At 46.6% G+C, this 27,582-nt stretch overlaps 1 protein-coding gene across 2 annotated transcripts in view; it reads right to left on the reverse strand.

Moving 5' to 3' along the window:
- EXTL3 (exostosin like glycosyltransferase 3) overlaps positions 1 to 24,415 on the reverse strand; it is a 111,842-nt gene extending 87,427 nt beyond the window's left edge. For both annotated transcript variants that reach the window (XM_083856053.1, XM_083856054.1), the window contains exons 1-2: positions 24,205 to 24,415; positions 2,739 to 2,813 (exon numbers count right to left, since the gene is read on the reverse strand). The gene's annotated coding sequence lies outside the window, so the exon portion shown is untranslated. The remainder of the gene's footprint in view (positions 1 to 2,738; positions 2,814 to 24,204) is intronic.
- Positions 24,416 to 27,582: the final 3,167 nt, after the last annotated feature.

A 27,582-nucleotide genomic window follows, 5' to 3' on the forward strand; every position in this document is an offset into this window, starting at 1 on the left:
TTCTTTTCTATGGCTAAATATACAGAGAACTGCAGCAAAAGGACAGGACCTCAGAAATTCAAAGGTTCTTTCAATCCTCTGGAAAGAACACTCAAGAGAAAAAAAATGACCAAAAATTGGAAATAGTGAATATAGTGAAGATTGTCAAAAACATGAAGCATCCCTGTAAGGACCATTGAATCAATTAGGACATTTTAGTCTGCAAAAGAGGCCTCTGACAGGGGACACAGTAGGGATTTACAGAATTTTATGGAAATACAAATGACAATTCCCCAAACATGAGCTTATTACAGCACACAAGCTGGCAGTAGGTGCAGTCACCAAAAGGAAGTGGTTCACCACACAAAGTCAAACTCTGAAATGCCTGGACAGAGGCTGAAAGCACACAGGGATTCAACCAAGAGCTGAATGAACTGATGGGAGATGAAGGACATTCCTACTGGCCATGGCTGGGGACAGGACAGACCCAACCTCCCACAGCTCAGGTGCTCTGTTCGCCACATTCTGAGTTTTTAAGACAAAAATCTCCAGCATTTTCTGAAGGGAACAGCAGCAAGAAGCAGGAATTCCACTCCCCCCCTTCCCAGTGCTCCTTAGGAGGACTGCAGGAGGTACAGGCAGCACAAACCCTCCCTACCATACCCAACTGCTCTCCCCCAGCCATTGCTTCTGCCTTGCAGCTGTGAGCAAAGACCACACGAGCCCGTGTGAGGCACAGGAAGCATCAGACCCACGCTCGTGATCGTGTGGATGGTGCCACATCCTCACAGGAAGGGACCTGCTACAAAACTCCTGCAGAACTTGGCTTTGCTGCCAAGCCAGGAAGCCTCAGGAGGTGTTTGAAGATGAGTCTCCTGAAAGTGTTTTTTTAGATTCCAGGCCCAACCCAGTTATTTAGATATTTAGTGTCATGGAGAGAGTCTTGCATAAGAATGACTTGTTAAGGAGTCCCTTGAAACAGGTTATTTTCCCATTCTGCTCCATGGCAATCGCAGACTGTTTCCAGCATCTCCTCTATTCCAGCTCCCTGCCAAGAACAGCCCTTCCCTCAGCTATCCCCTACTGACCTAAATTCATACTCCTTGCTTTAATCACAGTCTTCCAGCCTAAAAAGGACTCCAAACCTGAAATCCTTGTCTCCTACATTCATTCCACCAGGCCCACTAACACAGAAGGGCTTCTGAAGGTCAATGCTGAACCTGCTGCACACCACAGCAGTGTAAAAACCTTGCACAGGCCAAATGATGTCCTGGGGGAAGCCTGTGCAGCCTGTGGCCTTGTGCAGACTTGCACAGCTGTCAGCCTGAGACTTCCTCCTCCTTAAGATATGCAAAGAGAAGGAGAATTCAATGGTATTGACTGATTCCCAGCTCCTGAAGTCAGCAGATCTGGCTCAGAGCACACAGTGGGATTAGAGCTGTCGATGAGGACCTTGGCACAGTGGCACCGTTTGTCCTTCACGTGCCCCTGCTGATACCCCCAGTTTTGTTATTCACTGTTGAATTTTTCACAGGAGCTCTGTTCCACCTGAGGGCAGAACCTGCTGTGTTTGGCAGAGCACAAAGATTTCCTGGATCCAGAAGTGCAACAAGAAATGCTGTAATACACAGGAATAGACACCTGAGCCCAGGACATCCTGCATGTATTGGCTGGATATGGCAGAAATTAGGAAGCCACAAGTAACTTTGCCTCTCTTTCCCTTCTTTCCCAGAACACAGGAATTCTCTGCCCTGCTCCCTGGATATATCCACACCAACCTGATGACACAGTCCAGTCTCTAAATGTATTATTTTATACTTGACTTTTGTTAATGAACACTTTCAGTTTCAAGATCCATCATCCCACATTATCCTTAGGGAATCATCTGCTAGGGCTGTCACAATAAACTCAATTGCTGCAGCTCCCACACTCACCTGAATTTTACAGCCCATACTACAGCATCCTCCTGGCTTTCAGACACCTCTATCAGGCAATTCCCTATTTCAGTCTGGCTACACCACTGCACCACATGGGCCAGGACATTCCAATTAATCAGAATTTACTAGCTCGAGTATTTACTCCCTCACAGTAGAGAGTTCTAAGATGTTTGCAGACACCTCATAAAGCAGAGGCTCATTATTACAGCCCATTAACACGCATGCAAGAAATTTTAATGTGTAAAAATTCCCCATGAAATAAAGATTTTCTCCTCCACTTTCAGGGCAAACCTGCCATCCTTACCATGAACTGGACAACGCTTTCCAGTGTTTTTTTTCATGCTCTTTTCCACCCACCAGCCAAGTCAAGCCTCATTTGGCTGATTTCATAGCACTCCTTTATGAGTAACCCCGGCATGTGCCGTGGCAGGTCCCTCATCCACCCTCCTCACTCAGTTCCAACACCTCAAACAAGGCTGGAATAGCTCTGGGGAGCATTTCCTTGCAGCACAGGAAGCCTGAGGTGACACCTTTAAACCTTTAGTGTTGATTCCCCACAGCCCTGAGCAGGTACCAGATGGAGTTGCAGCAGCTCTCTGCTCTGCCACTACTGGAAGTGTGATGAGGACACAATTTACCACTGCAGATAAAAGGAGCTGGAGCACACTTCTCCCAAAACAAGAGTTAAGCCAAGGAAGCTTGTACTTTTAGGGAAACACTGTCCAAGCATGCAGACTTAATGCTGTGTCCCCAGTGGAGGCAATTTGAGGCTGACACCAGGCACTACAGAAAGTTTTATTCCTGAAATATGAAGGTACTCACTGTGCACGGTGATCAGCTGGCAGACTGGAATCTGTCCCTCTTCTGCAGCCAGCTCTCTATTCATCTGTCTGGAGCCTGTTAGAGAGGGAAAAGAGCTGTAAATATAGATAAAGTGACCAAAAAATTTTAACAATTTTTTAAATCAAGAAGTAGGCCAGGTAATCAATGCAAAACAGACATGCTCACCTCCCCAGCTCTGAGGTCAAGAATTCAAAGCACCTGCAAAGCTCTCAACAAGGTCTCTCAAGCAAATGCTGTGATGCTTGAAAACAACTACAGCACTGGCTGCCTCTGGAGGCTGTGGAGGTCAGACCTGATACAGCCCAGGAGAAAAGCAAGGTATTTATACATGAAAGCAGCAGCAACAGCTTCCCCAAAGCCAGTTACTCCAGAGACAGTGAATCACAAGTCTTTGTGACACGTCCTGATCCCCAAAGCACCATTACACACGCGGGGGAACAAATGTTTATGCAGACACGGTGCTGAAGGGTTACATGGGCTCTGATCTGGAGTGCAACAAAGAAGTTTCCCTTTAATACATTTGTTGTTTCTACACACTTTATCCCCTTAATGAGGCGCCACAGAAGTTCTGCTTAAACCCATTTTGATTAAGGAAAAGATTATCCATAGAATTGCCAGCCGTACATGTTAGTATACATCACACACAGACCAACTGTGCTTCAGGGAGACATTAAATCCCCGTTCAATTAATAGAGACACCTCTTAAAATGAGCGTTAAATAATTCCCCACAATGTAGCAAGACAACTGGCTACTCCAGTAAATTGGAATAGAAATAACTTCCCATCTCTCCACCAACAAAATCCCAATCAAAGCTTGCCCTTAAAACAAGAGGTCAGTAAGGAGGGATGGGGGGCAGCAATGCCACTACCTCAGCGCTATTGTGTGCTTATATTAAAAGCTCTTCATCAAAAAATTAAACGAAATGGATGCCTTTCATGTTTATCAATAACAGAGCTAATGGTTTTTATGTAAATGCCATTACTTTCAGCCAGATCCGCGAGAGACTGGAGCCACATAGCCCCATCTCCCCTTGCAAGAGACTCCCTTCAGGCAGCCAATCTAAATGCAAATTACAATCAAAAGCAAAACCAAGAGTTTTCTGGATGATACTGAACACATAAAACTAGGGACAAAGCAGAGATATTTAATACCAACCCTCCTCTTTTGGAAAGACCTCCTGATCTCACATTACTCTTCTATCCTGAACATACATAAAAATTAAAGTATAATTTGGTTCTCATTTACAGTCATATTATTTACCAGCTTCTTCCTTCTATTGCCTTCAGTGTTAAAAAAAGAAAAGAGGGGAATGTTCTTCTGTAGAGAGAATCACCTCTTGGAGATGTTTCCCTCCCCAACAGGAGCATTCCATCAGCAAGGATATTAAATCAGAGCCATAATAAAGCCCCAGTTGGATTTGCCAAGAACAAACTGCACTTCCACATTTTCAGGAGGAAATATCTTCTCGGAATGGAGCTGTTTTGCAAATCAAGGAAGAAGGTGTTACTACAGGATGGTTATTAAGAGGCAGAGACACAGAACTGTTGTCGCTACAAGGAGCACCATGTCCCTGCAGCATTAAAAGCTTTTTGGAGAACACTTAAATCCCAGCCCTACCTGGAGCACGGATCCAGCCAGGAATTTAAAACAAGGTTCTAATGGCAAACCCGAAAAGGATTAATCTTACCAACCGTGCTGCTTAGCAAGGAGAACACACAGAGAAGCTGAGATTAAAAAAAAAAAAAAAAAGGGCAAAAAGCTGACACAACCCAACTTTGGCAGAGTCTGCACGTGAATCTTTGCTCTAACTACCACATGCAGCTCCACACCAAACTTCCATTCCCAAGAGGAGCACAAGTCCTTGGAGGGATGCTGCTAATTAACAATGGGGCTGAGAACACACTCGTTACACGGGTGAGGAGCTGAGCACTCTGTGTGTGTGTGCTGCAGGAACACTCAGAGAGAGGAGCAAAACCTTGCTAATTAACATTAATAACAGCGAGACCACCGCTGCAAATGGCTGGATTTTGGGAATCAGCCAGCAAGAAACCATGGAAAGTGGGAAAGCAGAGGGACAACACGGCGCAGCAGGCGCCTGGTTCGCTTCTTTGGGTATCTATAATTAAATAATTTATCATTGTGCTCCCGTGTCTACGAGTGAATGTGCAGCCTGTAAACAAAGCACCTCCTGTTATGCAAAGCCTTGCTGAATCTGAAAGTTTGACTGCCTGTGCAAAGAGGTCTTCAAATTAAAAACCACAGCCCTGACTACCTCCTCTCAGAAACTTTTCTCATGGGTCAGCATTTCAGAAAACTCATCAAGTTCATCTGTTCTGTCTCAGATCTGTTGTTCTGTACACAAAACCTCTGGCTTTCAGTCCTGGATCACAACTCAGAGTTGCTAAGGCTCCCTTCTCCTCCTTCCCTTCCTCCATAAAGCTGGTGAGGCAAGTTTTGGGTCCTCTCTAGCAAAAGGAGACTGGGAACCCAACTTAGGCCTTGTCACCACACCAACCATGCAGGATCAGTGAGAAAAGGATGAGGCCTTTCCAAAACAAGCAGATCTCTTTTTTTTTTCTCCACTCTGGACCTGCTGTGTGAGGCCTGACGCTGTCACTGCCAGAACCACTCAGGATTTCACATCCAGCCACAACCATGTGTGAGCAGAGTCTGATTTCACAGCCGTGCTCTGACTTCAGCTGTCAAACCACAGGCACAGGACCTTCGTGAGCAGCAACGTGCCTGCAGAGCTGAGCTGTTCCTGCAGCCATTTCCTCCCAAAGTCCCCAAAATCAGAGAAAGCCACACATCTCCAGCCTCCAACCAAATGCTGCTGCTCAAAGCCTCGACCACTGGCTTAGCCAGCAAGTTGTGTGCCAGCAAAATGAAGATTTTTGGTGGCAAAAAACTTCCAACCATCACTTGAACGCTGCAGTTTTACAAAGGCAAGGAACAAAACTGGAAATATTTCCCTTCCTAACAACTCCTGTTCTTCGCTGTACAATTCACAACTACACTAAACTTACTCAGCACTGTAATTTTCACTTCTCCTTTCTGTCATCACACAGCCTCATAACACAGCCCATGACTTCACTAGCTGAAGCTCAGGGTTTTTCCCCTTTGCAAGGCTCAGGTTTATGCACAGCAAAACGGTCTCTTAAACAGTCCTTTCTTATTTCCTTTTGTCAGAGGCTTCATGCTATGATGGATGTGTAGAAATGCAAAGCAGAAGTCCGTACAAAAAGAAGCCAGTGTGTGAGGTGGTTTTGTCTCATAAAAAAAAGAGAGCCAGGATTGACTTACGCCTCATTAAAGAGCTCCAGTCTGCATTTTTATTAGATATATTTAGACACCAATGACCTTAAAAAAAAAGTAAATTAAAAGCAGTTATATTCTTAACATATGGCCCCGGATCAGTCACATGGATATAAATGAAAGTGGGCACAGCAGATTCTCCAAAGACAGGCATGGAAATCATTTTAATGGTGCACATGACCTATAAAATTCCAGTCGACACCAAACTACACAATGGTGGGACAGAATTCAGCTACTGCAGGGCTGTGTCTTGTCCCCCAGTCCTTGCATCACCACACATCCCTGAGCACATCACAGCTGCTCCAGGAGACAGGGAGGAGAGTAACGCTGATGAACACACTCAGGCAAACCACGCAGCATTCATTTTTTGGTGGAGAAACTGAGGCATGGAAGAGGCATTTTGTGCTGTAATTCATTTCCTATCACAAATAAAATCCAGACAATTTCCCAGCCATCAGTTCTTCACTACCAAGTGTCTTTGGCAACACTGCTGTAGCCCTGTGTCATCCCCTCCTCCCCTCACACCCTGGTTTCTATTCTGACAAAACACAGCTCCAAGAGAAAACTTATTTCCAAATCTAGGGCCAGTGTAGCTAATTCTGGCCTGCACAAAGCACTAATTACTAATGCAAATGATCTCTCCCCGGCTTGATGGCAATGATAAACCATGGCCAATCATATGGGCAGAGACTGGCACTGAAACAGAACAACGAGGCACACCCAGAGCAAGCATGTCTTGCAACCACTAAACACACATTTCTGTGCTCTACGTGGGCAGCAACTGCTGTCCTGGATACTTTAACAGCAGAAACTGCACTGGAAAAAAAAAAAAAAAAATCACCACAACATAAAAAAACCTGAGTACATTCCTCCTCTTAGTCGAAGCCAGAACATAAGAAACAAGCAATATAATTATTTCCACACCACAAGGAAAATAAACCCAAGAACACACAGAGGGAAAGAAACAAGCCTCCAAAGCAGATCTGCAAAATAGTTCAGGGCTTCTGTGCTGGGCTATAATTTCCCAGCACAAATCAGGAGAGTAAAAAGTACAGGGAAGCCAAGTTTGTGGTGATGAACACCTCAGATCCCACAGCACTCCCTCCTCTGCCCTGTTCCCCACACAGGCTGCAGAGAGTGGGTGCCCAAAATCCTGCACATCCTTCAACACACGACCACATTTCATTTTGCCTGAAATGACCCTCTCTGGTGTGGCCTCTGGTACAAACAGAAAGAAAAATATTTTTTTTACTTTTTTGCATCAAGCACAAAGAGCATCGACCCCACCAGTGACTGGTGGTCCCACCTGTCCAGAGGAGCTCATCCACAAGAAGTACAACACTCCAAGAGGATGCATCCAGCCCAAGTTCCCCAGCTGGGATAGCAGTAGACCCAAAATCCTGAAAGGCTGGAAGCAAACAGGAGCAGGAGCAGAGTCTCTGTGCTCCATCCAGATAGAGGAACTCACTCTTCATGGAAAAGTAAAAGCACTTTAAGGAGACCTTTTTTTTTTTCCTCCCTTCACTTTGTTTTAAATGGCTGAAGAATTTCCTCTGTGAATGCTCCCAATTGTGGCTCACGCTGAGTTATTTTTAAAAGCACAGAACCAGATTTTCAAGGCCCTGAATGAGGAAATGCAAAGCTTTTATTAAGCAATAATAGCCCAGACAATGGTCACAATTTCCCAAGGGTCTGAACACGGCAGCTGACAATGAGCTTTATTCCTCCACAAAACCCCCTTCACAGGCTCGGAGGGTTTGCTTTGTATGATCCAGGCTCAAGTTAGGGAGTTAAAACAGAAAGCTCTGTGGTCGTTTTCAGTGTGATTTCCTCCACCAATGCACATCTGATCAGAAGTACAAAAATCACTGGGAAAAGGAGCCGTGCACTGTCTCATTCCCTCCTTTGCTGTACCAGGACATCATCCCGTCCAGCTGGACCTTTCCCTTGCAGGTGGATCCCAGCTGACAAACCGGACAATATTCCCAAGCTCAGGAGAGTGAAACAAAGCCTTTCAGCTTTCTTCATCAATATCTGAACCCCTTCAAAATACCTCTAAACTAAAATGGCAAGAGATGCCCTTCAAACCTCAGACCTGCTACCACGGGGGTATAATCAGATCCAGTGGCCACATCAGCTTTTCTTTCCTTCCAAACAGGAGGAAGTTGCAACTATGAGGAGCTTGTACAGTCTCCAAACCCACCCAGCAGCCAAGGTTTGGCCTTGCAAATGCCCAGTTTCACTCGGTAATGCTGGCCACAAGTGATTCCCAGCACACCTGAACCAGCTGAGCTGGCTCTCTCTCTGCAGGCAGCATGAGCACAGGCACTGCTGGAGCACAGAAAATCAGATTGGTTCAAGATGTCTGCTTAGACAACTGTTCTGCAGGAAGGGGTGTTTTTTTCTCTGCTGGTTATAAAGCAGATCTCGAGAAAGGAGGCCAAAAAAAAAAAAAATTTTAAATAACTTGATAAACAACCAGATCTGTAGAAAAAAAGTCCAAACCTAAATGTCTCCCACACGAATGCTGTCCTCACCTTCAGCAGAAAAGCAGCTAACACCATAAATTCAGGAGCTCTTCCAACCAAAACAAGTGCATTTCTATCCTCCCACCATCTCCCCTCTTCCCTGTCCCACTGAAAGCACAGCGTGGCTGCACAGTAAACCAAGATTACAACTAAACCTCACAAACAAGAACCGAGCTTAGATTCAATCTGAGCACTTCCCAAAGTGCTCTGCCACACAGCCAGGAGAGACCACAGGAGCTCTTTCTTCCAGCTTACCACAACCTCCAGGGGTTGTGAAAACACTTCCTAATCTTCTGCAGATCTGTCAGCCAGTCCATAACCAAGAGAGCTCCCAAAAGGAGAAAATACTTCAAGCCCCTTCAGAAACACCTGCAATGCTCCTGTTGGTGTAACTCCATCACAGCTGCACACTCTGGCACCAGAGGTGAGATCTCTGTGCCTGCTGCATCAGAGATCCTGCTCAGAATGGTATGGACACTAGAAAATGCTTTCAAGTTTGTCTGCAACTCTCTGGGGGAAAGGAAAAGGTGTTTTGAGGATTAATGAAAAATATGCTTTGTCCCCCTTGCTGTTTTCAGCCTGGCTATAATCAGCCATAAGGCAACTAAAGCCTCCACCATCCTTTGTCATTTTTACTATAAACTTCAAGGCCCCTTGACCCAATGTAATCCCTGAACTTGGCTTAAAATGCTACTGAAAAATAATTAATTTTCTGCTTGTGTGTAAAACAGCTGTTCAAGTCTGTGTCCAGACAAGTGTGCAGGAGTTCAGGATACATTCAGGAAATGGATGCACTCAAAGACTGAGGATGCCAAAGGTACCCAGATATTGCCATTCAGAGAATTCACAGCAGCACATTTGTGCAGCAACATCTGTAAATCACAGCATATTATTTTCCACCCTCGTAATCAAGAGATTTGCTAGATTATCTAGAGCTCTGTCTGATCATGACAGACGGAGCTGTTGAACCTCACTGCAGCTGCCTGAAACGCACACTCAGGCAAAGAGCTGGAACAATGAACGCAGCCCCTTCAGCGCTCACTTCCAATTAGGAAAAACTCTGGGAGTGATGAGGAAAGAGCCCCTCACAGGCAGAGGAGTGGCCACAGGTGACAAATGTGCAGGCCAGCAGCCACTGCTTGGCAGAGGGAGGATCAGGCAGGCTGCAGTCAGTGAGAAAACAGAGAGGCTGGAATATCATGGGAAGGACAGACAGCAGAACTTTAAAAGGCAGCTTTGCCAGCGAGAACAGCTTCAATTAACAAGCTGTATTTGCAAGGCCAGACTCCAAAATGCTCCTCAGTATCCAATCATCTAACCCGTGCTTAAAGACACGACATTATAGCACAGAATTGGGGATCAGCTGGCTGAGCTAATCCCAGCCAGATGCTAAAACTAGCAGCAAATAGGTCAGTAATGTATCCCACACCATGCAGGGCCCTGCAGTGGGGAACAGTCACACACCACCACTCCTGCACCTGTGGAAAGGGTTTGAGAGGTTCCTCCCAGCCCCGAATCCATTTGCTAAAGATTTCATCCTGTGGTTTTGGGGAAGGGAAGTCACAGCGCACCTCACAGCTTTTTCATGGCTACCTCTCCAGGTGATGTTAAGCAACAAGTAATTTACTCCTACACAGGTAAGAGCAAAAATGCCCTTGGGCATTACAGACAATTCCAGGTTACTACAACCGGAACAGAAATCAGATCATGGAGATTTTATTATACAACTCTGCAAATTACTTAAATCAAGCAAAAAGGAACAAGGTTAAACAAAGATTCCTTTCTTGCTCTGCCCTCTATATCTGCCTGTGAGAGCACACATAACAAAATTAAGAACAGCTGTTCACTTTCAGATGCAGCACAAGAGTAATTTATTAACCTACACAAGGTTCAAACATGTACCTCCAAAAGGCTGAGGGTAAGTTATTCCAGATACTTTTAAAGACACTTCTCTCAAAAGAGAATGGTGACAGATACCATCTTTGGAAAGATTCAGGACTGTATCTCACCAAGCCTCCACTGCCATCAGTGACCTTTACAGTAACACAATAAATATTTTAGCATATAATGAATTTGCTGCATTACATTTGCTGTCTGGGCTCTTGAAGATCAGCCAGGAACCAATCGATTGGGGGCACAAAGCTCCCATAAAACTGAAAAGTTACAATGGAGGTCTTACTACCTGCAGCAAAGAGTTAAGGGGTAAAGAGAAAAAAGGTGGTGAAAAAAACCCAAACCAACTCATGAGCTCTCCATTTACATAAACTTCCATCAGATTCACTGTACCAACCCTGAGATCCCTGCAGTCACTCAAGCAGAACTGGTCCTGAAGCTGCACCTTTTTGTTTTGAATTCCAAGATTCATTTATGCCAGCAACGAACCTTTCAAAAATAACCTTTAAAAACCCACAAGCTTCCCAGGAGTTTGAAGGACAGGCTCTGAAACACGAGGGAAGCTGCGTGGTTCAGCTCCAGTTCTGCCATCAGCTTGTTTGGATCATTTGGATCCCTTCAGACACCTCCTTGCATCTGCTTGGAGGTGTGAGGGCTTTGTCATTTTGCAGCAGCACCTCAGGAACACGAGGAGTTGCTCATCTGCAGAGGTGAACACACAAAGCCAGCAGATACCAGCACCAGATATTGAGGCTGTTGATCTGTGCCAAAACCTCAAGCAGCCAGATTGTTTCTTTTTTTGTTGTTGTTTTTGGATCTCATTTTCAGCAGATTTAGAAAAATTATCCCAGGGGTATGGCAAGGGACCAGAATGCAGAAGATCATTTCATGACATCTCTAATAGCACAAAGTTAACACCACCTCAATTTTTGTCTTATGACCTCACTCATTGCGAAGAGTTTTTATCACCTTCAATATCTTTACAAACACTTCCCTGTCTGTCTCCACAAAGTCTTTCCTTACTGCCATATAAGCCCAAGGCTTCTCTTTCCTCCCCTTGAGCTGCAGTCAAGGTAAGATCTTAATTTCCTCTACCATCTGCAATGAAACTGCCTCCACACCCGTGCCAAACAAGCTGGAATTACACCATTAATTTCAGCTTAGTCAGCTCACCCTACAGACTAAGTCAATATTTGACAGATATTTAGCAAAGACTACAATTTATTTAAATCCAGCACATCGTGCCCACCAGAACAGATACAGCAGAGATGAGAATCAGGAGGACTTGCTGATTCTGGGGGAAAAACACCAGATAACCACATTTCTTTTGGCTGAAGGTTTAGGGGTAGAAAGACCAGGGGCATAGGGATAGAAAAACGGGGTTTAGGGATAGAAAGACCAGTTTCTTGAGAGCAGACCTGCTTCCCGAGGAACAACCAGCATTCCCGGGAACGGCGCTGCGGGAGTGAGAACATCTCAGCTTTCAGAGAGGCAGGGTTGCTAAGGCAAGCAAACAAAAGGCTCCTTGTCTGCAGCCCATAGCTCCTCAACACATCCCCACCACTGCTGGAGATGGGGTGGTGCAGCCCATCATCCAAGGAGCTCCAGCTAAATCCAGGCTCCACGGCCAAGCCGTGCCCCTGTGAGCAGCCCTTCGGAGCAGTTCGTGTTTTTCGGTACCTTCCCAGCTGCTCCACAGCTGGCAGGGAGCAGGGAAATTCTGAGGGAAAGGATTTATGTGAAAACAATGCCAAAGAGGAAGGAGTCAAACCAGCAAGCAGAGCGTGGGGAATAAAATCATAATAAACAGAACAGATCAAGCACAACTCCACCATAAACTGCAAGTGGCCCACTACTCTTTAGTTTTCAACCACGGAAAAAATAAACCATCAGCTGCAAGGACAGCCCCTCAAGCTTCCCACCCCTCACACAGTTTTTTGTGAGATTCTGAAATCCAGCTGTTTGAAACCAGCACATCCCAGCAGATCTCGATGCTGTGAGTCAGCTCTCACAGATGTGATCTCTCCCCAAGTGCTGTTTTCCAGAGCAGCAGCTCCAGCCCCAGCGCAGCGTCAGCACGAGGAGCCCTCAGAGATTTCTGCTCAGGGGAAGAAAAACTGCTGAAGCCACCCCAGGCTGGGCAATGACATCCCCAAGAATGCTCTGTGTGGGCACTCAGGGGGAAGTATTGACATCTCCAAGAAACAGGCTCACTCCAGACTGGGGCAGCTTTTAAGATGAAGCTGGTCCAAGTCCAAAGATGAGCATTTTTTGCTTTTCCATACAAAAAGCCAGAGAAGATGGAAGCAGAAGCTCCTTTAACTGTCCCTTCAATTTCTCGTGTCACATCTTCCCCTCCTCCATCAGCACAGGGAGACACTGCAGCTCCTGGATGTCTCTAACCCTGTTGTGTGCCCTGGTTCATCCTGCTGGCTGGCAAAGTCCTGTGCTTACACGAGCCCTGGGAAATGGTGCCAAAACTGAGGATTAAAGGAACAGGTCAGTAAAAATTTCCAATAAACAGACCATCCCAGGGAGGAGGAGGAGGGGAGTGTTGATCCAAACCTCCCTCTTCCCCAACCTGCCAAAGTCCCCTCCTGTCAGCAGACACAAAGCACTACACAGACCAGAGCTGCCACCAGCAGAGAAAGCTGCTCATGTAATTTTTCTTTTTTTTTTAATGTGTGAAAACTAAGTGTCCCTTGTTTTGTACAAAACTGGCTGGGAGAGGAGAGTCCAAACAACCAAGTAAACAATCCACAGGCAGCTCAAACCAGCTGCAGAACAAGGAGTTCTCCCACCCAGCAACGCCCCAGGGACCTTGCAGGGAGTGAATCTTGCTTGGCCAAAGGAACGTGCCTGCAAAGAGACAAGATCCAAATTCAGAATAAACCCTGGGCTGCAGCTCATCAAAGGGATGGCTCAGGACTTTAATTCAGTCACAAAGTAAAACTTAAAACCAAAGAGATGCATATCAAGGTTTATAGCAACAAAAAGGTTTCCAGCAACATTTTCTCTTGCCCCTGGACAAACTCTTTGGCTGCAGAAGCTGAAGGAAACCACACAGTGTGGACACACAAACGTACCCTGCATTTGAAAGCAAAAAGAACAAAGCTCTGGTGAATGTGGGAAATTAGAAAGCCTGACAGATTTCACCCTGGTTTATCCTCTGGCAAATTAGCTACTGTTTAAACATGGAGCTCGGGCATTACATCATCTGTTTGCAGGGGAGGTTTTTTGGTTTTGGTTTGTTGGGGTTTTTTTTAAAGCTAAACCATTCTTGTATTCACAGCTTGAGGAACATTGTTCATTCCAAACAGACACAACTAAATGAAGGGGTGGATCAAGCCTTTTGCAGGAACCCTGCAAGCAGGGAAGCACACACCTAATCTGCTTTGCATGTTCAAACAGTAAAAGATTTTATCTGGAATTTTGCAGGAAACATGGAGCCCCTCAGGTTTGTCTATTCATATCCAAGGATGAAAAATCTACTTTTTCAAGTCAGGATGTGCAAAACCAGCCTAATGAGGAGGCTGAAATCACACAGGCTGCTGCTCACTCAGCTCCGGGTCATTGTGGCTGGGTCCCATTTGATTCTTCCAGTGGAAACAACTCCAGGTTTCAATCTTTTGGGACACCTCACTGCCTTCAGGGATCAGCCTGAGAGGAAAGGAAACTCCAAATTGAGCTACTGGACATATTTCTGGCATCTGTTGTCCTGTTCCAGCTTGGACACTCATTTTGGAGACTTAATTTTCCCTTGAGAGACGCCGATCTCCATCAGTGCAATTTTCTCCAAAGTTGGCAGAAGCTGAATTTTGCAGCACCTGCTCCTTGGCACGGCTCTCACAGAGTTTTCTTTGCTGGGTTGTTGGAGGGCCAGGCTCTCACAGCCTCAACAAGTGCAGCTCCAGAAAACACACAGAGCAAATGGGCTCTCATGTGAAAAACTGGAATGCTGAGAGATTTCACACAATGTGTTTTTTCTGACCCTCAGCTCTCAAGGGTTGTCAGATTTTAAAGTGGAAAAACGCCAGGATTTTCAAAAGGGAAAAAGGAAGAAGCATTGGTCTCATCCCTGAGAAGAGCAGGTTTCACACAGCGTTGGTGTGGAGAAAGGCCTTCAGATATTGGACATTTTCCAGTATCAAAACCAAACCCACAGTGGGCTCTGACCACAACCCAGTGGCATTGAGGAACCAGATTTCACAAGAGCTCTGCTAAAACTTTGTTTAAAAAAATAAAATATTTTTTTTTCCTTTCCCTAAACCTGGTGAGGTTCTATGATCTCATCACATTATAACCTCTAAAGCTGAAAAAGACAAAAAAGCAAACAAACAAACAAAAAAAACAAACCCAAAATAACACAAAACCAAAGCTAAGCCACAAATAAAACCAACAAAAAATCCCACAGACCTTTCATCATCCCACCTCTAGACATTCAAAATTACAGAGAATTTTCACCTTAAATAAATAAATGTTTATTTTGTACTAATACCCAGGATAAGCAATTCTGGCTTTAAAAAATTCCAAGCAAACAACCACACCAAAAAGTTTCAGAAACTTCATCTGTGGAAGTCTTGTCAAATAGAGTTTAACCTTTAAAAAAGCAAAAACAGTAACACACACAGAAAAACAGGCTTTGCTGTCAGAATGTAATTAAAAAACCCTAAACAACTCAATTTTGCTCTATATCAAGATTGCCAGGAGCTGATCTGGGAGAAAGTCAAGCAAACAAATTTTCTCTCTGAGATTGCAAAAGGTCATTTCAAACAATTACTAAAACGAAATACTGCAAACAACATATGCCAATTCTTTTTTTTTTGTTTTGTTTTTCAATTTACAAGATATCTTTACCGCTCCAGTTATTACCTGGAAAGAATAATAATCCCAGGGATTGTGCAGCTGATTAAATAATTGCATGAATTACCAAGGAACCATTAAAGCTGCATTTCAAGGAGAATTGAGAACTGTTTGTTTCTTCTTCCTCTGCTTTTGCATAACAGTTCCCAAAACAGGTCCAATCTGCAGCTCAGCTTGGGCCAGGATGAAGACATTCCTCCTCATTGGACAGGAAGTAAGAGGGATTATTAATTTCACTTCTCAAAACAGAAAAGCAGAATTCATAGCAAGGAGATATCAGAATAAAAAGTCAGGCAATAAAAAGAAGCCCAAAAGCCTGAAAAATTTGTACCCAATACACATTTTTCCAGTCGTCCCTGCTACCAAGAACCTTCCAAACGTGGCATTTTCTTCTCTCAGTGCCACTCCAGCCCCATTGACAGGAACTGCCTGTGTCAGCACAAAGCTCTGCTGCACCCAGCAGCAACGAGGAGCTGAAAAATGAGCATCTGATTCTGGTGACCTTCATAGTCATATACAACAGCCAACTATTCTTGTCCATTCAGCTTGTTCATGCAGAACGAGTCACTGTGCTTCATTAAATCACCCTCCTTGGTCCTGGGCACACTCTGGGGCTGCAGGGAAGGTAAAATGGTGCTGGGGCAGCTCCCTGACACAGCACAGTGGCTGTGCCACTGTCCCACTGCTCACCTGCCCAAGCTCAGCCAGAGAAAGGGGCTGGGAAGCTGCTGGGTGGAAAAGGACCTGGGGGAGCTGAGCCCAGCTGTGCCCAGTTGGGCAGAAAGGCCAGTGGCATCTGACTTGTCCCAGCTCTGGGGTGGCAGCAGGGCCAGGGCAGTGCCCATCCCCTGTGCTGGCTCTTCTAGGGCACCTCCAATCCTGGGGACACTGAGGGGCTGGAGAGTGTCCAGGGAAGGGAAAGGAGCTGGGGAAGGGACTGGAGCACCAGGAGCAGCTGAGGGAGCTGGGAAAGGGGCTCAGCCTGGAGAAAAGGAGTTTCAAGAGAACTTTTCCCTCTCTGGAATTCGCTGACAGGAGAGGGCAGCCAGGTGGGATCAGGCTCTACTCCCAGGGAACAAGCACGGGATGAGAGGAACAGCCTCAAGCTGTGCCAGGGGAGGTTCAGGCTGGATAACAGGAGGAATTTCTTCACTTAAAGGGTGATGAATCCCTGACACAGCTGCCCAGGGCAGTGGTGGAGTCTCCATCCCTGGAGGGATTTAAAAGCCGTGTGCATGTGGCACTTGGGGACATGGGGCAGTGGTGGCCTTGGCAGTGCTGGGGAATGGTTGGACTCCATGATCCCCAAGTGCTTTTCCAATCTAAACTATTCTCTGATCCTCCTCCAAGGACACTCCAGCATGAAACCTCCCAGGGCACCAGCCCTTGCCTTGTGCTCCCTACCACTAAGGGGACTTCCCATCTTCTACCAAAATCCCTCAAGCAGTTCATTCTTGGATTTTTGAATTGAATCACTTCACTGAGGCATCATCTGAAAGACAGGGACTGTAGAGCTGAGAGAGGGAGAGGGACTGAGGCCATCCCTTCTAGCAGCGGGCTGTGAAATCAGTTCAACCATGTCACAAATCTCAAATTCAAAGGTCAGTGTCAACAAGTAGCAGGCAGTACTTCCCTGCCTCAGACACTCTGCAATACACTCAGATACTATGGAAACGTTAACCTGTATTTCCTGAGCACAGAAGCAGGAGGAGGTGACAAAAAAAGCTTGGATATAATCCCCTCTCTCCTCAAAAGACTCCACATAAACACACAAACAGCCTGAAAAGGGAGATCTCTTGATGCACATACAACAGCTTTTGGTAAACAGGCTAAGAATAGGTACAGGGACAGCAAAGTGTCCAAGTGAGACTCCCCTGCTCACAAGAAACATTCCCAATACTGCTCCTGCTTTAATCAGTTTTGAGGAGAGGAAATTCGCTTTGGTTCTTTTTATAACACTTGCTCCATTGCATTTGTCAAACAGCTGCCACTTTCTGTCCCGGGGAGAGCTGCTGGAACCCAAGGCTCGCGTGTCGGCGCACGCAGCAGAGATCAGAGATGCACATGGAAACAGGCGCCAGATCTGTCTGCAGATTCCAGGTCACTCCTTCCAAGGCAGTGGAATTACACAGAGACACAAGTCAGAGCAAAGCCTGGGTCATGCTGGTATAAACTACCCACGGAGATGCTCCTGGCACCGCCACCTGAGCAATGTCACCTGAAACACAAACTCAGCGAAACACTCGGCACATGCAAAAACATCTCGTCTGACAAGGGAGAAATAATTCTTTTGGCCTTTCTAATCAAAATCATCATTGTCCCAACAACATAGAAGTTATTTCCAGAAAAAAAGCAGGTCTAATCCCTGAGGGGTAGGGGGAGATCATTTTGTGCATAAAAACCTTGAGACATTTGCCAGCTCCAGCTCAATCGTTACCCCTAACTAACTACACCCTTGAGACACTGGCAAAAGGCTTGGTGCTATTCATCATCGCCACAGAGTGAAAACAGAGTCAGGAGACCCTGGAGGCAAATGCAAGAAACCAACTGCAAGATTTCTTTGAATGTTTTTTTTTTATTGCATCTTGATTTTTGTTAAAAATCCTCAGATTAACGTCAACAATGACACTTTGCAGATGTTACTGATTTACAGTTTTCCCTGTAAAGAACAGCAGCCTCAAATGTGTTTTAAAGGTAAGGAGTGTAAGAAGTTTGCAGACTACGACAGAGCCCAGCAGCAAAAATACCAAAATGCTTCTGGATCCATCAAATCTCACCTGCCCTGCTGGAAGGGAACTACCTCAGAATCAGCTCCACCTTCTGCTTTTAACAATCACCCTACAAGATCACTACAATGACAGGTCTCCCCTTTTTCCAGGTCCTTGTTTTTGTTTTGGGATGCACCGGTTGAGAACTTTGCAAGGAAAGGCTTAACAGCTAATTGTCAGACGCCACAGTAATTAGTGGCACCTTTCCAAGGCATCCATCTCTGGCTGCTTCTCCGATAGCTGGGCTCCTCCTCAATCCCCACATTAGAATGAAGGTACACAAGGTAGGCGGCAGATTCATTTGCAAGCACCAAGGTCTTCCCAGGAGAGGTGCCTAAAGAAAAAAAGTCTTAGCTAAACAATGCACTGGTTGGTTTTTTCCTTTCTATTTGCTATGGAAGTGCCATCTTTATTAATTACCTGAGAACGATGCTAACCTATTCTCTGACATGTATTATTTGATGTACAATGCATTTCTGGGAGTCAGTGGGCTCCTGTATCACATGGCCAGCAAATTACCTCTAAATGAGGAAGACAAAATCATACTGTCCTGAGTTCTGCCCACCTGCTGGTCACACATCACAGCTTTGATGTCACTACTGCACTTATAGTAAACGTTTCTGATCTACTTTACTTGCAGACCCTCACACGTTCCCCTGCAGACAGAAAAGCTCTGATAGGAAATTCAGGACTGCTCTGCTTAGACTTTCCAGACCCCTTAAGAAAGAGGCTCACAGCATTGCTCTATATATATTTAGGCTCTGCTCTCAACTCTGAGGCTCCCCACTTGTTTGGCAGCTTCTTCTTGTCACAAGCTCCAACGCTTCCACGCCAACCTTTTCCAGGCATCCATCTGCGTGTCAGCAGCACTCCCCAGCATATCCCTCCACTCCACACCAACACAATCCAGAACACATCACTTCCCACTAAGTGCCCACACAGAGCAGACCTGCAGCATAATGACTTCCTCGTGCCCGTAATAGAAGCGCTAAAAGGCGTGTACGAGCCCCAGCCCGATGTGCTCCGGCGTGGATCGTGTGTGGAAAAGCCTTTCCCATGTTTAGGGATGTGCTCAATTCCATCAAACCCAGGCCCAGAAGGTGAGGGAAAAGGAAAGCTGCTCTTCACGTTGGAAATGGAGGTGTGTTGATGGGACAACATGATGGAGGACGTTGGGTGGTTTTAATTGTGTTGCTTTTATAAGCAGAGAAGACAATTTCCACATTAAGTGTCCAAACTTGAATTCATCATCTCTTTGTCTGGATTTACAAAGTACCCAATCTATCAAGAAGTGTTCCCTGAGGAAGGCAATGCATGGGCAGAGCAATGCATTTCCTGCTCCGTGGCACTTTAAACAAACAGAACTCACTTCCAGATTAATCCATCGATGCCAAATATTCCAGCAGAGATTTGAGATGACTTTTGTTACACCGAGGGGTAGCACTGAACAGGAAAACAGCTCATCCAAAGGCAGATGTTGGAATCCACACTTCAGGCAATGCTGGTACCAAAACACAACAGGAAGGGAAACAAACCTCAGGCTACCTGCACTGTCACTGCCCCTAAGATTAAAGCCAGATGAGAAGATATCTGGAAGTATTTTCAACCATAAAAGAAAGCATTTTATGAGACAAGACAGGTAAAAGACCAAGCAGCCGGGCACTGTGCAAAGTAGGGGAATAAAAATGTTACTTCTGCACTGGGAAATGTTCTTAACATTTCTTCTATTCGAAGAAACTTGAAAGTGTTTCTTAGAATCTGTGGGTTAATCCCATGTTCTGATACCACTCTCAGGCAGGCATTTGCATTAGAAAAGTGGTACATTTTCTTAAGGCATCAAAATTTACAGGGACAGGGAAGGGGCAGAGGATAGCAGAGAGAAAACATACCCCAACTCCAGGCAACAAGATTTAAGAATCAATCATTTAAGAAGGTGAATGTAAGAGCAGAAATTCTGAGACTCATTAAGAATATGCACTTTAAAATAGTCCTTATGTCCATTAGTGGCTACAGATTAGTACTGGATGCTGGTTTGGGGGTTTAGGGATCTGTCTCACCCAAAAAAAACCCAAAAACAACAACAACAACAACAAAAAAACCCTACAGGATTGATTTGATTGATTTATAAAGTCTCAATTTCTGTATTTCACTCGATTTTACCCTTGAGGGACAGATCACTCTGTAGTGTTATTGGTTATGTCAACACAGCCCTGAGAAACCATTATCAATTTACCACCAATTAGCAGGGACAGATCATCAAATCCCAGAATGGTTTGGGTTAGGAGGGGCCTTAGGAGGGGCTCATCCCATTCCACCCCCTGCCATGGGCAGGGACAATTTCCACTATCCCAGGCTGCTCCAAGCCCTGTCCAGCCTGGCCTTGGACACTTCCAGGGATCCAGGGGCAGCCACAGCTTCTCTGGGCAGCCTGTGCCAGGATCTTCCCACCCTCCCAGCAAAGAATTCTTTCCTAAAATAACCTAAACCTGCCCTCTTTCATCGGGGACGGATTAGTCAGACCTCCAAACTGCTCCTGCCGGTAACAGGCATCAATTAACAAACAGCAGTGACCTCACAGAAACGGGATTTCAATTTGCACTTCAAAACTGGCCCTGCAAGTGCCATAACAACATCAATTTACCTGGTGGACCAGCGCTGGAGGCTTCCTACATCCAGACAGCCCGGGGATCGATGAGCTGCAAGCCACGGAGCTGCACATGCCTGTCTTTATCCTTCCTAAACAAACCCCAAAAACCTCAAACTGGCTTTGCACCTCTTCCCAGGCAGCGCCACGATTTGCATGTGCCGAGCAGCTGGCTGAGCTGCAAGAGCCAAACTCAACCACGAGAAGCCCCAGTGAGCAGCACTTTCAAGGGTTCTCCGAGAGAAGAAAACTCTGCTTTTGAGGATTTCAGCCCCATAACTGCGGCTCAAACCCGTGCTGGCTTTAGCCCAGCCAGCACAGGTTGTAGGAGACAACTGGAGGCCCCAGCTGCATCCCCTAAATCCCATGGGAATGCTGTCCCCACTGCCAAGCCACACAGCAGCAGAGGTATTTTTTTGTCTTTTCGGTATAAAGTGGAATATCTAAACAAGCCTATGAGTTACATTTGTCTTTTTCACATGAAAAGAAACAAAAAACCCCAATATTTTGCTTGTTGGGTGGTAAAGACACAGGAATCCCGCTCTGGGTTTTGCTCATAAGGAGTAACACCAAATATTCCACCCCGAGTTAAAATCCCAGAGTTAGGAGCTGCTCCAAAATGTTCAGTCTGCTCCTTCTCAAAAAATAAAGGTATTTAGGACAGATCACAGGAAAAATCTCTGGTGATGAGACAGGAGCCAATGAGCATGAGGTTCCTTCCAGTTCACTGTTTCTGTGGGGTCTCCAGAGGAGAAAATTTGTCTCTGGACCAGGAACCAATTCACAAAGGGCTGCCCTGATCTTGGCATCAAACAGGTAACATCTGTGGTTAGCTGCAATTCCCAGCCTGTGGAAAACATTACTGTGGGCAGCACGAGGAATGCCCTGGGAAAACAGGCAAGGCAACTGGCAGAGGTGACAGGAGTCAAAGAGTAAGGAGAAAAAAAAAATACAGAGACTGGAAGGAAAAAAAAAAACCACCAACAAATACACCCAAAATATACACGGCCAGAAAGAGAGAGACAAACTAAAAACTTAAGCTGAAGGTTTTGTGGCATTTCAAGAAATAATGGGAATTAATGTCATGGGAAGCAAGCTCAGGAAGGGCTCTGGCTTCCCATAAACAAACAAAACTTGGGAATGCATCAACATCATCCAACTCATCAGCTAAACAGTTCAACAGTCCCAGAGATCCACAAATATTCAAGGGAAGATGATGATGATGATCTTTCCCAGTCCATCTGAACAGCACACAAACAACCCTCCAATTTTACCATATATTGTTGAGACCCAGCCTCGGTGAAGGCAATTCAACAATCATGTTTTACTTGCTCCCAGCATTTGCTGCTTTTGCTCTGACTTTGACAACTGCCAAAAATCCATCATCACATGTAAACAAACATTAGAGCTAACAGTCCCCACTTGAAAAATCAGAGAATTCCAGAAAACTGCTCTGGACTTCCCTTCTGCAACACGACATCGAGAAGTTCAAGAACTGTCTGTACCACAGCTGAGCTGCTGGAAAAATTTGCTCAATGAAGCAATTACCCCCACTCCAGAATCCCTAAACACCGAGCTGAACCCATGCAAACTCCCATTTCTGGAAGGAGAAATGGAAAAGCAGAGGCATTCCAAAGGCCTGAGTGGGCACAGATAACACTGCGTGATAACAACTGGGTTCTCAGATGGTAGGTGAAGTTAAGGGATTTTGTCAGGGGGAGATGAATCTCTCTCCCCATCATCACATAATCAGACCGTGGTTCATTTCTGATGCTATTTCTGCATAGAAACGAGTTTAAGATTACTCAGTACTTGATAAAAGCCGCCAACCCACGTTCCAAGATGTTACTATCTCGGATATCATAGATTTCTCCATGAGAACAGAAATATCTAAGATAATCACCTGCATGTGACACTCTCCTCTCAGGAAACAAAGTTACTTAATCTTCTTCACACACACGAGGCTCGCAGCACAAAAAAAAACAAAAACCCAGGCACTTTAAAGGCAAAGTTATCATATTATGGCATCAACACACACCGTCTATCAGGCTCACGCACAAGCAACAAGAGGTCAGAAACTGGTCAATGTTTGGATTTTAACACACGCACAGCAACAGAACAGCTTATCTAAAGTGCTTCTCAGCATCTCTGTGAATCCTTAATACCACTTGAACCATTTCCAGCCCCTTCAGGCTCCGAATTGTTTGGGTTTGGACCGGCATAAAGGGGCATTAGCCTGTCGGCATTAACTTATTATTATCACCGCACAGGTAAAATTTTTGGTAAAGACCCCGTTGTTTCTTGAGCGGGAAGAGACCTCATGTGGGGAAAACAGCTGGGAAAAAAAGAATAACATGGACCTCAACTTTAGCAAATAACTCAAAAGGAGGGCAATGCCAGCCACGCTAAGAAGCCCAGAGCAAGGGCAGCCTCGTCCTTGCTGTCCTCACCACCTCACAAAGCAGAACCCGAGCAAGAACCACCACAAGGACCACGACTCAGGCACTGCCTCAGAGCGGGAGAAACGGGGCTGCACTGGTGAGGGTGGATGTGATGATCCCTTAAAGGCTGGAGATCCACAGGCAGGACAAGGAGGTCTCAGGATCCTTGCTGGATGCAGCAGGGAGGACAGGCAGGAAGGCTGGAGCCTTTCAGCAGCACCTGGGCACCATCTGCCACCACAGCCCTTCTGCCATGAGGGTCCCCAGGCTTGTGGGGACCCCTCCACAGTGTCCCTCACTCTGTCAGACCCCCACACGGCCCCTCATGCTGTGAGGGACTCTCGCACAGCCTCAACAGCCCTGAGGAGCTCTCCCAGCCTTGAGAGAGCCTGGCTCCCCCTTTGCGGTGTGACATCCCCACAGTGCCTCTCACGCTGTGAGGTGAGGGGACTCCCTTTACAGCCTCACCAACCCTGACGGAACCCCCAACCCTGAGGGAGCTCCCGCACCGTGTCCCCAGCCCTGAGCGACCCCTTCACAGACCCCTGAGCCCTCGGGAACCTCTCCCCACCGTGGCACCATCCCTGAGGGACCCCCGCTCACAGCCCCCTCAGCCCTGAAGGATCCCCGCTCACAGCCCTCTAGCCCTAAAGGACTCCCGTTCACAGCTCTCCCCAGCCCTGAGGGAGCTCCATCAGATCCCCCCAGCCCTGAGGGACCCCGGCTCACGGCTCCCCCAGCCTCGAGGGAGCCCTGCTCAAAGCTCCGCCGGCCCTCAGGGACCCCGCGCCCCCCTCCTGCCCCTCAGGGACGCCCCAGCCGAGCCCCCCCCACGCCGCAGCTGCAGGGGGCTTCCCCCGGACTGTACCATTCCCGCCTTACCCTGCCCCACAGGCTGCCGCGGGGGGGGTTCCTGGGGGGGGGGGGGGGGTGTGTTACCGCTCTCCCACCTTCCTCCCCCTCTCCCCGTGCATGGTACGGTCCGCTCCTACCTCTCGGCGCTCTCACTTCGCCCTCCCGGCGGAGCCGCGAGTGGATGGGGGGGGAGCCATAGCCGCTGCCTCGTCTTCCCGCTCCGTCCGCCCTCCCCTGCTCCCCCCCCCCACGGGCCGGACACAGTTGGTTTATTCCGAAAAGCCGGCCGATCTTCTCCCCTTAAACCGCTGGGTCTCTCACGTCTTCGGCCATTTCCGACCGAACCGGCGGAAGTTACCGAAGTGGCGGCGGAACTTAACGAAGAGAGGCGGAGATAGCCGAAGCGGGGGCGGAGATAGGCGAAGCGGGGGCGGAGATAGCCGAAGGGTTAAGGGCGGGGAGCAGGGAGACTCTCGCCTCCGGAACCTGCCGGGAACAGCCGAAGCTGCTCTCGGCTCGGCTCTCGCCACTGCGCAGGCGCGCGGAGCCCGGGCGCATTTTCCCGCCTAAAAGGAAGGCGCGCCCCCCGTGCCTCACACCCCCTGCTTCCCTCATGGGGGAGCCGCCATGTTGTCAGTGTACGATGCTGCCTCGAAGGGGCAGCCACAGCCCGGCCATGTCGGCAAACAGTCTTATGTGTCCCCCTAAAACCCTGTCAGTGTCCCCTTGAAGCTCAGTCAGTCCATGCAGTGCTGTTTTTTCCCCTAGGAACTTCATGACGATTCCCCCATGGAGCTCTGTCATGCCTCAGCCCTGTAGTGACATGGATGTCCAGGTGCCTCCTGGCAAAAGGGGTCAGGAAAACAACCGTGTTGTGGGAAAGTTATCAGCAGATACTAAAATACCGCTCTAGTTTGGAGTTTATTACAAAATAACATCCAGATCCATGCTGGAGGGTTGGCGTGAACAGCATCAGTGGTTAAATGTTGTGAAGTCAGAGGAGCTGTGTAGATAGAAATCAGCATCTAGTACTAAACATAGCATGCAACAGATGGTAACTGAAGCAAAAGAGGGGGGGAAAAAGCAATGAAAAAAATAAAAATGGGGGGGAAAGGCAAGTAGCAGTGCCAGCATCTTCTCACAACAAAACATCACACAGGTCCAGTCCTCTGTTTATGTGTTCTAATTTTATATATTAGGAGCTCCATGAAAGGCATTTGTATCTATGGCAATCAAATCCCACATCAAAACACACAATATGATAACTTTGGGGGCATTAGGGAGTTTTTCACAGGAAGAAATGGGGGTTTTATCTCCAGGAGTAAAGAGGGTGGTGCGTTTCTGGCCACAAAGCTCCGGGAATCTCAGCTTTAATAAAACATGAGCACTTCAAAACACTTTTCCATCGCTCTGCACTTTTAAACAATCATTTACACATGTGTAAAGAACGCAAGGAGAAACTAACTTTTATTCTGAGATGAAAAACCAGCGAGGGGTGAGGCGAGGGCACAGGTCTGCCCTTTGATAAGCGACACAAAATCCAATCTCGCCACAGGGAACGTGCTGTACGAAAGGGCAGGAATAGGAACTGCAGGTTCAAAGGCTTGGAGAAACAATACTTTTTTATATTTTATTGGGACAAAAATTATAAAAAGACTATGACTACGGCACAGTATAAAGACTAAATTAACATTCGAATCACTGAACACACCCACGTTGTCCTACCACACACATCTGTTCCCACTGTGCCACGACTCGGGGTTTTGTATTCCACCATGATATACCTGGAGCCCTGCAGGAGGAAACAGGGAGACAATCGTTCCCTTCAGGTCCTCACCCAGGAAGAAACACCCATGTAGGATGTGCACTTCAGGGACAGCTCTGGAGAACAATTCTTCTCTTAGCTCCCAAAAGAAAAGAAGCTGTCAGGATCAGCAGCTGGTCTGGCAGGTCTCCCTTTCAGGAAATGTTGTCAAGGCTATTACAGATTATATTGACAGAGACACTTTTGGAGTTAATCTCCTTCTCTGTGTGTTTCCCCTTCTTCTTCTAACAGGAATTGGTTTCAAAGAGGAGTTTTCAGCTTCCCTTCTACCAAGCGAAAAATCCACTACCTTCTGCTTATCCCCCTCCCAAAAATTACTGTATTCAAATACCCTAATTTCCCGCCTTTTCTACCATCTGGGCTTTTATTTTCTCATATACACGTAAAATTTCCACATCAGAAATGGATCCTAAAGGGCAGGGTCTATAACTTATGATTAGTAATTATTTAAACAAGAAAATAAGTTGCCGATAAAGTTGCTCGACACTTTCCTGGCAAGGAAAAGCTTTTTACTCCTATCACCTTCCAAACCTGTTTTCCCAAAGGAACACTCAATTCACACTGCCAGTTCTGTTGGAGACTTGGAAACTCCATGGTGACCTTGAGTTGAAGCTGACAGGGCAGAGGACTAAAAACACTAATCCTGCTGTAGGAAAACATGCAGATGTAAAGCAAAGCCACCCAAAAAGCAGCCCCAATTTAGACCTTGGCCTTCTGTTCAACTTTTAGGAAGAAATTCTTCCCTGTGAGGGTGGTGAGGCCCTGGAATAAAATTCCCAGAGAAGTTGTGGCTGCCCCATCCCTGGAAGTGTCCAAGGCCAGGTTGGAGATGGGGCTTGGAGCAACCTGGGATAGTGGAAGGTGTCCCTGCCCTTGGCGGGGGGTGGCACTAGGGGAACTTTAAGGTCCCTTCCAACCCAAACCATAGTGAGATTCTGCTCACAGAATGACTTCTTTAGACACCTCTGTATCATTTCAGGCTGGGAACCTCCCTTATATTTATTACCCTTTAAGTTACTCTACACTTGGCAGCTGGAGCTGAACACAGTGAATGCCATCACACCTTTGTGTCCTCTCCACATAAATGGTCCCACTTCCCCTCTTTTCCTTATCCACACCACATTCCTTCTTCCTCATCCCACTTCTTCCTGAGCTTGTCTTGCATCCTGGTGTCTCCAATCTGCTCTAAATTACATGGAGTCATTTCAAGCAGGTATTAAGGAGTTCCAGAGCCAGCTAATGCACATTTCCATGGCACACTTCCATGGCCTGAAATAAACCTGAGAAAAGCATGGAACAGCGATGGAGGGGAGGACTCTGTGCTTCCAACTTTTCCCTGCTGTAATCCTTTTTGGTACATCTCTTTTAATCTCTTTCTCCTCCCTTTCACAGGAGACAGTACCAAGGTCGGACCATCTGCAGATTTTACAAGTTCCATGGAATGTTTTCAGACCGCAGTCTTAACCTCAGACACTCCTGTTGGATTTCATAGGATTCAGCCACTTTTTAGCCCCAGGGTGCTGTAGGTGCTAAATAGATTATCTACATCTCTCAGCCACTATGGAACAACAACTGAGCAAAGCTCAGTTTTTAATCCTGCTGAGACTCCGGCTGCTTTTGGCCACCAGGTATCCCACGGCTTCACGAGAGGAAATGTTAATCTGGAATGCTGGCCAAACTCCAGTTTAGG

Source organism: Zosterops lateralis, assembly GCF_965231275.1.
Source record: "Zosterops lateralis genome assembly, chromosome: 3".
In the NCBI taxonomy this organism is placed as follows: domain Eukaryota; kingdom Metazoa; phylum Chordata; class Aves; order Passeriformes; family Zosteropidae; genus Zosterops; species Zosterops lateralis.